We start from the raw sequence: 11,942 nt of genomic DNA, 5'->3' as shown, positions 1-11,942 counted from the left end.
TGACGCATCCGCATCCTTCTGTCCCCCTTCGTTTCGGGTGTGAGTCGCGGGTGTTCCGCTTGTGTTGGTGCCTTTCGGTCGAAAGGAAAATCGATTTCAGTCGCGAGCTTCGCTTCGTGCTTGACGTCATACGGCGGCAAACACGCTCGCGGTTCTCGGCCTATGATGTTGCCGAACCGTTCCGTTGGACGCTTTTGTTTCATCTTTACCTCCTTCAACCGATGCTGTCCGAAGGAGCGTCTTAAATTAGTTACGTAGCCGACGGAAGACGGGTCATGTGCCCATTTTTTTTTATTTAAATTTATCAATTTTTCAACCTTTTTTGCACTGCAAATTACATTCAAATATGTATGCTGACGGTGCGGAAAGTTGTCGCCCACAGCTGTTTCGGGAGTTGGCCGTGGTATTGATTACATCCACCGGAAGGACTTGCGTCTTGACGCTCCAGATATCCTGACCCCAAACAGGCACAAACAGGTGCTGCAGCTCAGCTCCCCTCCGAAAACGCGGTCAATGTATCAAATTCCTCGCTCGCTCTCTCCCTCTGTCTGTCGATGGCCTCGTTAGGCCATCGAACCCATCATCGCGCACCCTTTAGGTTTCGTAGAGCCCTGCTACACCACAAGGACGATCATACTTCAATTAACACGCGTTTGTGACGGTAATGGTAGCCAGTGGTCCACTTTTGCCGATTACTGGGGCCCAGTATTTTTTTTCGCACAACTCGGAGTTCTCCTTTGTCGTTGGGCGCAACTTTAAACCGCAGCCCTTTCCGCTTAGGAAGGGAACGAGCGTTGTGTCGAAATGGTCGAAAGAATAGGTGTCCCCGCTACCGTTTGCAGCGCACGTGTAGCCTAAGCGTTAGCTAATGATTATGCTGTTCGCGTAAACCGCACAGGAAATTCGAGCGAGAGAGAGAAGGGAGAAAATGAGGTGGCAACATGCAGCAAGGAGCCACCAGCGATGTCACACTTGACGATTTACACGCGGAAGTGCACTGAATTTACTGCCACAACAGAGCCCACCGCCCGGCGGGAAATTTGCACATGACGGCAAATTGCCAAACGGAAGCCGTGTGCATACGAGGCCGACGGAATGCAGGTGAAGGTTTCTAGCCCTATCTTTTCCCTCTTTTTTATGCTCTGGCCGATTCTCCGTGCGGTGCCTATCTTAGTGCAACGATAGTGCATCTGTTCCGGTGCCTTTTCCATGCACGGCCTTCATTTGTGTATTCAAATATGCATTCAAAAATGTGTTTCGCTGTCATGATTTTTGCATACATTTTCTGTCGGATCTGGGCACAAACTTTGATGGGAAAATGTTTTTCATACTTTTTCTGAGAGCATCATCCCCTTACAAAGTACACTCGTAAACAATCTTTTGCGGTACAACGAACGCTAATGGGTTTGAATGGTGTTTCGAAAAATAGAATAAATCCGAAAAAGAAATTTTAGAACAAAATTAGCTCAATCATTTGCTCAATAAATAGTTGACGAAGTCCAAAACAATCGTCAAAAATGCCATTCAAGATCCTTTCATATTATAACTACTAACGAAATGGTTTGCATTAAAAAATGCATTTTACAAAATCCCAAGTAAGAAAATACTTCACTCCGTAGAATTTTCACAAGTTCTCAGTTCCGTTTTGTTAAATAATGTTTGCTTGGCCAATCAACAAAAAACACCAAAAGGATGCAACTTACATCACAACGCTTTCCTCGAGGAACTGTGCCAAACATAAGCCCGCGCTCCTCCGTCGACCAGCGGAGCGGAGTTTCATCCCCGTCAGCAGTGGTTGTGGTGTCGTCACTCGGTGCACCCGAAAAGATCCGAATGAAGTAACGGCTTGCCAATAAAAAAAACCGGGAGTTTGCAGAAAAAAAGGTTGAGTCCCTCGGGGGGAGCAAAACTACCACCATCACGGCGGCTGAGGCGAGTCCACGCGAGGAGAGCGCATCACCACCGTGTCCCGTCAACGTATTCGGTTTGGGGGGGAAAGGATACGGCTCAAGCAGTTTGGTGGAACGGATGTAGCGCACGCACACACAGTTTCCGGTTGCCGGGCGGCCTCGGGAGGCGGCGGCGGCGCACGCTGGGCTGTCCCAAAATTCGAGGGCGACCACGTGTTAGTGTGCGTGAGTACGCGAGTCCTCGTTTGCGTCCTGCTGCGACAGGTTGCGCATGCGCCGCAACGCAAAGGTTTCCCGTTCCTGTGGCCATCGTCATCGTCGCATGTCGTCATATGGTGCGGCGTTTGGCCCAAAAGGACCAACACATAGACACACACAGTTCGGGTTGGTGAGCGGAAAATGGCTCGGGAAAAGCGACCGACGCTTCGGGCTTCGGCGATCTGTGACAGCCGAAGGATGGAGGCGGTTTTCCACAACACGGAGACACACGGATAGGACCCGATGCGACGGCCAGTTCCGCGTTAGTCGTCGTCAGTCGAGTGCTAGTTTCTGCCGGGGTCGCTGTCGCCATCCATTTGGTGCCGTACTCCTGGGAGACTGAAACTGGCGAGGCGTTTGCCGCCGTGATCCTCGACCCACGTGTGTCTGCTGACCGTGTGCTTGTGTGTCTGTGTCTGTGTGTGTATGTGGTTGACTCCTGTGCCTGTGCGACGGTGAATATCTACTCTCCATTTCGTGCCGTGAAACAGACGAAAGACGTGTCCAGCCCGGGGGAAGGGTCATTTATGTAACCAGCCAGGGCCCGGTTTTTGACCTACTGACTCTTTTCCACGGGGGGGCAGTTTTTCTCCGTCGGAACCGGACTTGTTTTTTCCCGTTGGCGCTTCCGTTCCGTTGAGGGTCGCTAATTTGAAACGTGCCCAAGTGTGTTCATCTCCACTCACGGCCGGAACTTTCTTGTGGTGGCCTTCCTCGGGCTTTAAACGTCTCTTTCTGAGAAGTGGTCACGCGGCTGTCAAGTGTCTGCACTCGAGCAGGCGTCGTGCTGTGTCTTCCGACGAGGGGACATTCCGTTTCCGACTGTTTACAGTTGCGCCACCGTGTCTAGCCAGAGTCTCGCCTCCGCTGCCCGGTTCAGGTCCTCTTCCCGTTGGACGAGGAACCGAAGAGCCTTTTCGCGCGCGCCCATTGGTAGTGGTCCGATGTCAACTGGCCCGTTGTGTGTGTCGCGTTTGTATGCGTGTCGGAAATACTGCACCGGTGTGAAAGGATACTGAGAGCACGTCCTAGCGAGAGTGAGAGACAGTGGTCGTGAAAGGGCCACGGCGCCGGTGTCCTTCCCCATCCAGTTGGCCCTCTCCAGCCTTCTGTGTGGGGCCCAATGATTAACGATACACACCGAAGGGCAACATCCGGTACGCCGTACGGGAGTTGAAGAAGAATTTTAACGAAATTTTCACAGTTCACAGCCGCACGTCCAGTGAAACCGAGTGAAGATAGGCCGCGGCACGGTACGGCGCAGCGTGTTAATGTTTTATAGTGCTCCCAGTGTGTGATACAGTGAAACAGGGACCAACCCGCCGGTTCAAAGGACCATCTTTTGCGAGAAAGAAAATTCGCCAGACAGACTGTGTGTGTGTGTGCGGGGTGCGTGAGGGCCTCCGTCTCGCTGTGCCTGCCACCCATTCTTTCCTGGTTTATTTCCGGGTTCCCTGGCTATTAAAGGGCCCGACGCAGCTTTTGGGGGACGAGAGAAAATATAAACTTTTCCCCGAGGGTGGTCGCGTGGAAACCCGACCCGGCAAAAACCAGTGCCGAGCGGGAACGAGACCCGCTTCTCGGTGGTAAGTATCAAAAGCGGGGTAGGGCGGAGCGGTTTCCGCAAAGCAAACGGCCAGCGGCCCAATAATCAGTTGCCGCGGAAACGAGGGCATAAAACATTATGCAATTAACGGTTCGCCTCAAACGTCAAAGGAATGGCGGAGAAATAAGCAAAAGATCATTCGGCGAACCAACCCCGAAAAAAAGGACACTCAAATGGTTTTTCTCAATCCATCCGACGGAAATGGGCGAGAAAAACCATTCCGCTTTTCCGAGAGTTGTTAAGTAATCTTTCGCCATCCATCGGGACCCTCCGCATTCGGGTTCCGGTTTCTTGTTTGTATGCGTTTGAAGAAAAGCGAATTAATATTCTTTCCATTTCCAAAGACAATGTTATGCCAGAATGGCAGAGGTCAGCCCATTCAGCACGCTCCATTTGGAATGGTAACATAAATGAGTGGTTAAGTGGCACACACTTTCAACACTGCACCCGACCTCCCATTGGCTGCTAAGCTTCGGAGTGGCAAGGCAGGTTTATGTGAGACTTTCACCCGGCAACGGTTAAAACTCGACCACAATTTACTCTGTCACAGTCCACGTACTGAAAAGGCTGCCGAAGAAGGCTACCAAAGGGCCAAAGTTTAACAAATAGGTTCTCGCTCGCTCTCTCTCACTCTTCCGGGGCTGGCAAAAAAAGAAAATGGCAACTGATAGCAAATAAATTGAAAAAGCCAAAAGAAAAACAAAGCCCTAGTTCCCTCGGGGGGTGGGAAAAGGATGCGGCACACGTTTTATGTGTTTGCGTCGCAAAAGTTTGGAAAGTTCGCGTCGTGGGACGTTTGCCGCGCAAATTGGTCGCCCATTCTTTTCGAAAAGAAAGACGTTCGTGCTGAAGGACCCTGGCGCCATTCCGGGCACGGCCAGAAAATCCGTATATCGCGTTCATCCATCGTTTTGTACCTATCTGCCTGCGTGGCTGGCTGGCTGGCTAGTCGCCAGCGGCACAAGCACGACAAGGGGCCTGAGTAAAGTGATATCTGGTCGTAATTTTCTGCATATTTAAACAAATTGGAATTAGGCAGTCGAGCGGTTAGTGAGCGGCCGCCTCGACTGCGGCGTTTTGATCTGTTTTTATCTGTCATCCGCTGGCCGGCGCTGCAGGCGACAACTAAATGTGCGCCGCCCGGCCACCGTCGTCAACCCAAATTGGGGCAATTTTGCAGGTTGGAAGCAAAAATCGAGTGTAATCTAATCCGTGCCCGTGTCCGCGCAGTTAATCGGCAGTGGCCTTTCGGTGACTCCACCGTTGGCGTGCCGTGGAGGAGAGCGAACATAATTAAAATCTGATTGCAACACGCGCTGATTAGGCCATAATTGCCGTGGCGCTCTCTGTGCGCTGGGCGAGAAAATTATCCGGTCCCACCACCGCAAACAGATGATGGTTCGCGAGCCGAGCGTCTTGTCGGTCGGCCACCAAAAGGTCCCTTTTGGAAGGGCTGTTTTCGCTACTTCCTCGAAATGTTGCCTTCGCTGTGTCCTCCGAATACAAGCCGCCAGTTTTGGTTACAATCCTCTAGTCGACAGCTTTAGGCGTCATTTGGTGTTGTTAGTTCAAACTCTGTAAATCATTGTTGTTTCGCCATTCACTATGGAACGTTTTGGTGGGATCAGCTGGGTGTAGTCTATTACTAGGCACACTATACTGTTGAAGCTATCAAAACCGCCCACAATAGGATTAAAACTTAAAGGAACCACCTAATGCCAATAATGGTGTTCCATTAACAAGTACTTTCTAGCGTGTCAGAACACTAACCAGCCGGTAAAACGTATTATTTAATACATTATTTATTTTTAGTTTATTAATTATTAGCTTATGCTCTGGGTCGGCCTTTACAGCCGTATTCTGACTTCTCACTGGCAGACGATTAAGGGTATGGGTCCCTTCTAATAACGGTCTACATCACTCAGCCAGCCGCCGTTAGATATCACCGGTGACGTCCAGTGGGGTCCGTGTGATCATAAGCAACCCTCATTAGCTTTCCGTAATTACGCCTCGTACTGAGATTAATTAATACACACACCGACCGACCTTCCGAACGATGAAAGTCGAAAGTAACGCACGCAATATTTTTTGCGCACGAATTTCGGCAAGGCCGTTACCGACACGGCATAAAGCTTGTGGCGGGGGTCAAGAAAACCGGAAAGGACCACAAAATCCTTTACGGCCATGCTGTCCGATTATTTGCTTTCAGCGACAGGATAACGAAAGTATTTCACGTTTCGTTTGCCGTGTTTCGTGCCGCGCTGCAGAACTTTTCTTCTCGGAAAAATCTTAAATCCTGGTGTGTCGAAAAATATCATTTTAGGGATTTGTGGTGTTTTCTAAGCAAACAAAAGCAAAGAGCAAACGGGGCCTCTACCCAAAAATAGCGACGGGGTGCCCCATTTTTTGGGGGGCCATCTACAGCAGAGACTCTGCTCTCCAGTTTTGTAGCGGCGAAATACTTTTGCGACCGAAAGCCAGCGAAAAAAAAACTTCTCAAATCGTCTTGTGTTGGCCAGAAGTTCCCCTTTCTTGAGCAAAACATTTTATGGCTCCGTGCTTCTTGCGGTGTGCTGTTGTGCGGTGGTACACTGGTCTCTGTGCCGGCTGAACATCCCTATTGCGCATGTCATGTCCTCAACCAGAAAGGTGTGCAGAATACCGCCGGAGAATGGATTGTGTGTTTCTTTTCTTCAGGTCCTGCGGTGGCGTGCGTCTGCCGGATGTGTAATGTACCGAAAATGGAATAATTAATTGGATTTTTTCGTGATACAAACTCACGTGTAAACCGCCGTCTTGTAGCTTGATGCTAAACTATTAATAGAGCGTTGTTGATAAGTGGACCCAATCCCACCGAATCTGGGGCTCTCGATTCGGCGGACGTCCGCCCCACGGCTTGTCACGTGTCCACAGGATTACACGAGAGCCGGTATCGCGTTAAATCGCCAAATTGCTTCACAATTAATAGCGACAATAATCCCACCGATCCACGGTCGGTGAAGCATCTCATAGAATGGATGGTCCGCGCAGGACTCGGCCGATCGGCATCACGTGCCCCGTTACGAATGATAGCTAATATTTGTCCGATAAATTAACGTCGAACGGCCCCTCGATAAGGCGCTGTAATAGCCTTTGTCTTGCTGGCGGCCATGGTGGTCATGCTGATCCTTGAGGAAAACTCGCCCGAAAGCGAGTTTCCAATTACACACTGCATAGACCGGGGGATCTAATCGGTTAGATAACTCGGTTAGACTGGCTGCACCCGACGGTGGCGCGGCTTCTTCTTCGGTCAGTCCGGATTGCGTGACCATTCGCCACTGCAGGAAATGTGAAATTGAATTTGCTAATTTATTCATAAATTCAATCACACGCACCCGCCCGGGCACGGGTCCGGGAACATTTTGCACCGGTTTGTGCCCAAAGCCAGGATCCCGAATCGAACGGCCTGGTGCGGACTCTCAGCGCATTGGTCCTTTAGGGTTGAAGGCGACACATCCACACACCCGGGGATGTGTGTTTGGACAATCTGTCATTTTCCCACCGTCACCACGTTCGATTTCGGCTTTATGTTTACGGGGGGCTTATTTCCGGCTTTGAGTCCGCAACCGGCACTTTTCGCACAAGCCCCCCTCGAGCGATCGTCGTTGCCTGTGGTACCGAATGGTCCGTGTTGTTGCGTGCGCTCCTGACAATTTAAATTTATTCTCCAACGTACGTGAACGTGTCGTCGTCCTGTTGTCCTGGGTCGCATATGCCGGGCCGGTACAATTTGCCAGACACACGCCCGAATATGAATAGAAAACGTTCCCCAACCGTTGATGACTGCGGGAAGGATTCGTGTGTGTGGTGCGCATTGGTGGACATTGTAGCATGGGGGGTCCTCTATTGAAATGGCAATCTGTGAATATATGGCGCCCCGCGGCAGGGTGCATGTTGTTGATTGTTGACATCGGTTGCGACAATTTTCCCCGGGACGGCGAGAGGCGCGTTGATGATGCACGATTGTTCCGCTGGTTCGCGTGGTAAAAAGTGAACTTTTATTCCATATTCCGTATCGCTTCGGTGTATCCGCATTTGAATGTTGATCCGAGGCATCCGGGAGATAAATAAATCATTGTAAAAGAGAAGCAAATTGTTCACTTGCGCGTGGTGTGTGTATTTGTGGACACGTTTCGCATGAGCTTTTCGCGTTCGATCCTCGAAAGGCGAATATTTGGGCCGTGTTAATATTACTTTTTGGTGTGTTCAATTTATGGCCCACACAACCACCCAGCGTTCTCAGCGCGGATGGCTTCTTATGTAATCTATTTTCGAAGCATAAAATTGTCAGCTCCCCGGGCCTCGCTGGCGAAACGAGGCTGCCCATGAGCACGTACTTCACTCTCCACTTCAAAGCAACACAATTTTAACCGCAACATCTTCAAGGGCTTAAGTTAGTAGATCCGGCGATCTGTGTGTGTGTGCACGCACTCGATGAGCAAAAGGACACACTGGTGCTGCTGCTACTGCCGAGTGTCTCGCCGAACACCGGCGGAGCTTTGCGAAGAAAGTCGGAAAAATTATCTTAGTCACGTACGGGTGGTCACAGGCGCGCCCGTGCGACGCTTCTTGCGACAGCTCCGATGACACCCGGGCCTCGGGACGTTAGCCTGTGACGCCGAGGTACACCACCGCCGTAACCCTTCGTTTTTCTTTTCCTCTTTCCGTCTCGCTTCCTATTGAATTTTCCAATAATCTCGGAATCGATATTTTATGAGTTACGAGAGATCCTTGTTGAGGGCCAACGTCAAACTTTGCCTCCGCCGCCGATTCCATGCCTTAGAGGCCTTCCTTGCACACAGAAGCAGCTGGCGGAAATCCGCGGGGGACGGAAAAGTGGAACCACTTTTCTTGTTTGCTCAGGATAGGGCCCCGGCTCCGGTTCCGTTTTCGCTGTGAAACGCTGTGAACTCTTTGCAGGAGATAAGACCGGAGACGTAACGAGTGCACGTCACGAGCTGAATGTGTTAATTCGCGACATTATTCTGGTAATTTCTCTCTACCGTCTGCGTACGAAAAAAGTGTTTTTTTAGTTTAGTTATTTATTTTCACGGATGTCGCCAACTCTTATCAAATATACCTCGGAGGCAGATTTTGCGCGTGCAATCATCAAATGGAATAAATGCGTGATGCGTATTGCAGCTGTCGAACGAGCAAGTTTCGCTCAACCCGCAGGATGACAACCGTTTTAATTACATTAAAAGTTTTCGGTACTCCCAGCCGTTGGCCAGTCGGTCGATGGTGGGGTAAATCGATGTCTACGTAGCCATCGTGCACTTCATCGTCCCCGGAGTACTTTCCTGTCGCAGATGCATATTTTACAATTTCATTCTGTTTTCTATGTTTTCGAGAGTCGCTTGTTGCAGGTCTAGAGAGCCATTACGATAGGCCGTTCCATCCAGACACTTCACGCGTAGGGACTTATACATACCGATACACCACCACTTTTGCAGCGTGCGGCTTTAAAAATTCAACGACTCTTTCATCCCGCGCCGTTGCACTCCCGGAGCGCCCATAGGACGAAAGGGCACACCGCGAACACAAAGAGACTTTGTTGAAACGAACGGATTTTATAAACCGGCCGGGAGTGTCGGGCCAGGAAGTTTGGAGTTTTCTCCCCACACCCACAGAGAGAGCTGCTGCACCATCCGCGGCCGTTAATTCCTGTTGGTGCCAGCCCAATGGGGGGCCGCTTTGTCTTGAGCTGGAAATCTGGCACCGGGGAAACTAACCCCATATAATGCTCTGCAAGGTGCGAATACCTCGGCCGCCGGGTCGATTATGTAGGCCCTCGTAGGCCTCTAAAGACGTAGCGAAAACAACACACCCCAAACCGGGCAAAAAAGAAATGTTGTTTTATGCTCTCTACGCGGCGCCGCCCAAGAGGGAGAACCATTTTACACACGATAGCACAATAAATATCCACTCCTTGCCATCTTTCTGTCGCCTTCCGGGTTGCTCGTCCCCCCGAGGGTTTATTATACGGCGCGCGCGTGTGTGTGTGTGCGTGCCGTGTCCTGAGAGGAAATTTGAGATTCCGCTTCCCTATGTCGCCCCCCGACCGTTGGTGTGTGGAAAGCATAAACAAATGGCAAAACAAAACGCGCGCACCCCATTTGCCACTCCTGTTGGTGGGTGTGTGTTTTGTCGGAACTTTTGGGTGGATTTCCTTGCCCCGGGTTTTCTGAGTCACTTTTTCTCCCCCAACGCGCGTCCCGGAGGAGGTCTGCACGATTTGATACAAAGTTAAGTGGATGTTGTTGCGCCGTACGCGCGGAGCACAAATCCGTGGCCATCAGATGCCCGAACTGAAAAGAGCCCCGGTTGCCGCAGGACACTTTGCGGACACTTTGCTTCAATATTATTTTCCAAACCAAACCACTCTCCCGGGCGCTTCGGTTCGATTCGGAAAATGGCGACGCGATAAGCGTGTGCGACGAAGGGGAAAAGAATTTCAATTAATGCGAAATGCGTTTGCTGTTTTGCGGTCGGCGAACAATTTGCATCCAAACAGAGGCGACAACACTTGACTGATCGCCGCACACAACCGCCCCCCATGGCGTCGTCGGCGCCCCCGGCAGCACAATAGAGCCGCGTGCTGGGTTCGGCTGATTGGTGACGTTCCACAATTGCGTACATTAAGAGGCCACAGGAGGGACATAATTAAATTTCCTCGCTATAGCTTGTGTGTGTTTGTGTTCCATTTATATTTTCCAAAAAGAAACGAAGGAAATTCTCGCGCGAGTACCAACGCTAAGAGGTTCGTTTCGCCGCGCGAAAGGCGGGCTCATACATTATTCTACGTGCGCGTCTCGCGACTAATGAGAGCACTTCACGAAATCAACCGCAGACGATCGAGCTTCGTTAATTACCGTTCGACGATCAATACTTGGCGAGCTACAAATTTGTACAGGAATCACGGATAGTACCCGTTGGATGTCGAATGTTAAGCGTTCATATTCAAATGAAGCTCCGGGCTTCGGAATGTCAGCTAAAATTCGTAGCAAAATTAGAAGAAGTCTATAAGAAGGTATGCATATGATGGGATCGGCTAGGCGTTACCCATTACGAGCTACTGGACAATCTCCCAGAACGCTTAAAACTTAATTGCCATTCCAATAAATTCTAGTAGCGTCTTGTAGCGAAAAAAGCGAAACATTCTTTGCTAAACGAGAACGAACTACACGCGTGACGTAAGGATATTCGGCAGGGTGATAAGAACAAAGCACCCCTTCGAATCCAATCTTCTGACTGGCCCGATCCGAATAGGCGGATTGTGTAGTCAAAAGCCCGTCGCGGCAGCTGGCAGTAGATGCAGTTCGGTTGTGGTCAGAAGGGATGGCAAAGTTTTTGCCCCCGCGCGGGTGTCTGTGGTGGCCTTGTCGGTTCGCGCTACGGGCTTCCGTGTGTGGTCCGGTGTTTGGTCGTTGGGAACTTCGTGGCAAGTAATTTTGATGTTCACCACCGCTCCTGCCGTCGACGACTCACACGACGACGGGCACGACCTGCACTAAAACTCTTCTCCGTCGGGCGGTCCGGCGCAAAAACGTGCGCTGGTCACGCAACGGCATATGTTTGTTGAACCCGCCAGCCGCGACTCGTTGGACACTGGCTGGAAGTATACTACCGTTTTGAGACCGGGTGAGGAATTACACCACCCCCCTCTGTCGACGGCGGCGTAACGAAACATGTGGTTTCGACTTGGGACCTGTGGTGTGATGTCTGCTCTCTAGCACCGCGTGCGATCGCTTTTAGCTGGCGAATTGGTTCACTGCAGTTCAGAGAAGTAAGGGAACGAAAAAGAACGAACCTTTAAGGCCGGCGATAACATATGGCCTGGGTCCTGGGCTGGCGAACCCGGCGCGGTAATCTCATTTTCATAATTATGAGCTTTCCTAATCCACACGCCTCTCGCGAGCACGGTTTGGCCGCAAAATTGTGTCTCATGGCGCAGTGGAGTGCCATAAATTTATCAGAAGATGGTAAATTTTTGATACACTCCCAACACAAGCACGCACACAACGTGTGTGTCACCGCTGGGATCCCAGTATGGCCCGGTTAGGTCTTGGTTCTTGGCGAACTTGGCGAAACAATTATCGATTGTACTGCGCCAGTCGCCGTCGTGAAAA

Source organism: Anopheles cruzii, chromosome 3, assembly GCF_943734635.1.
Source record: "Anopheles cruzii chromosome 3, idAnoCruzAS_RS32_06, whole genome shotgun sequence".
In the NCBI taxonomy this organism is placed as follows: Eukaryota; Metazoa; Arthropoda; class Insecta; order Diptera; family Culicidae; genus Anopheles; species Anopheles cruzii.
The sequence above is the reverse complement of the archived record's forward strand: the minus strand, read 5'-3'. Positions refer to the sequence as shown.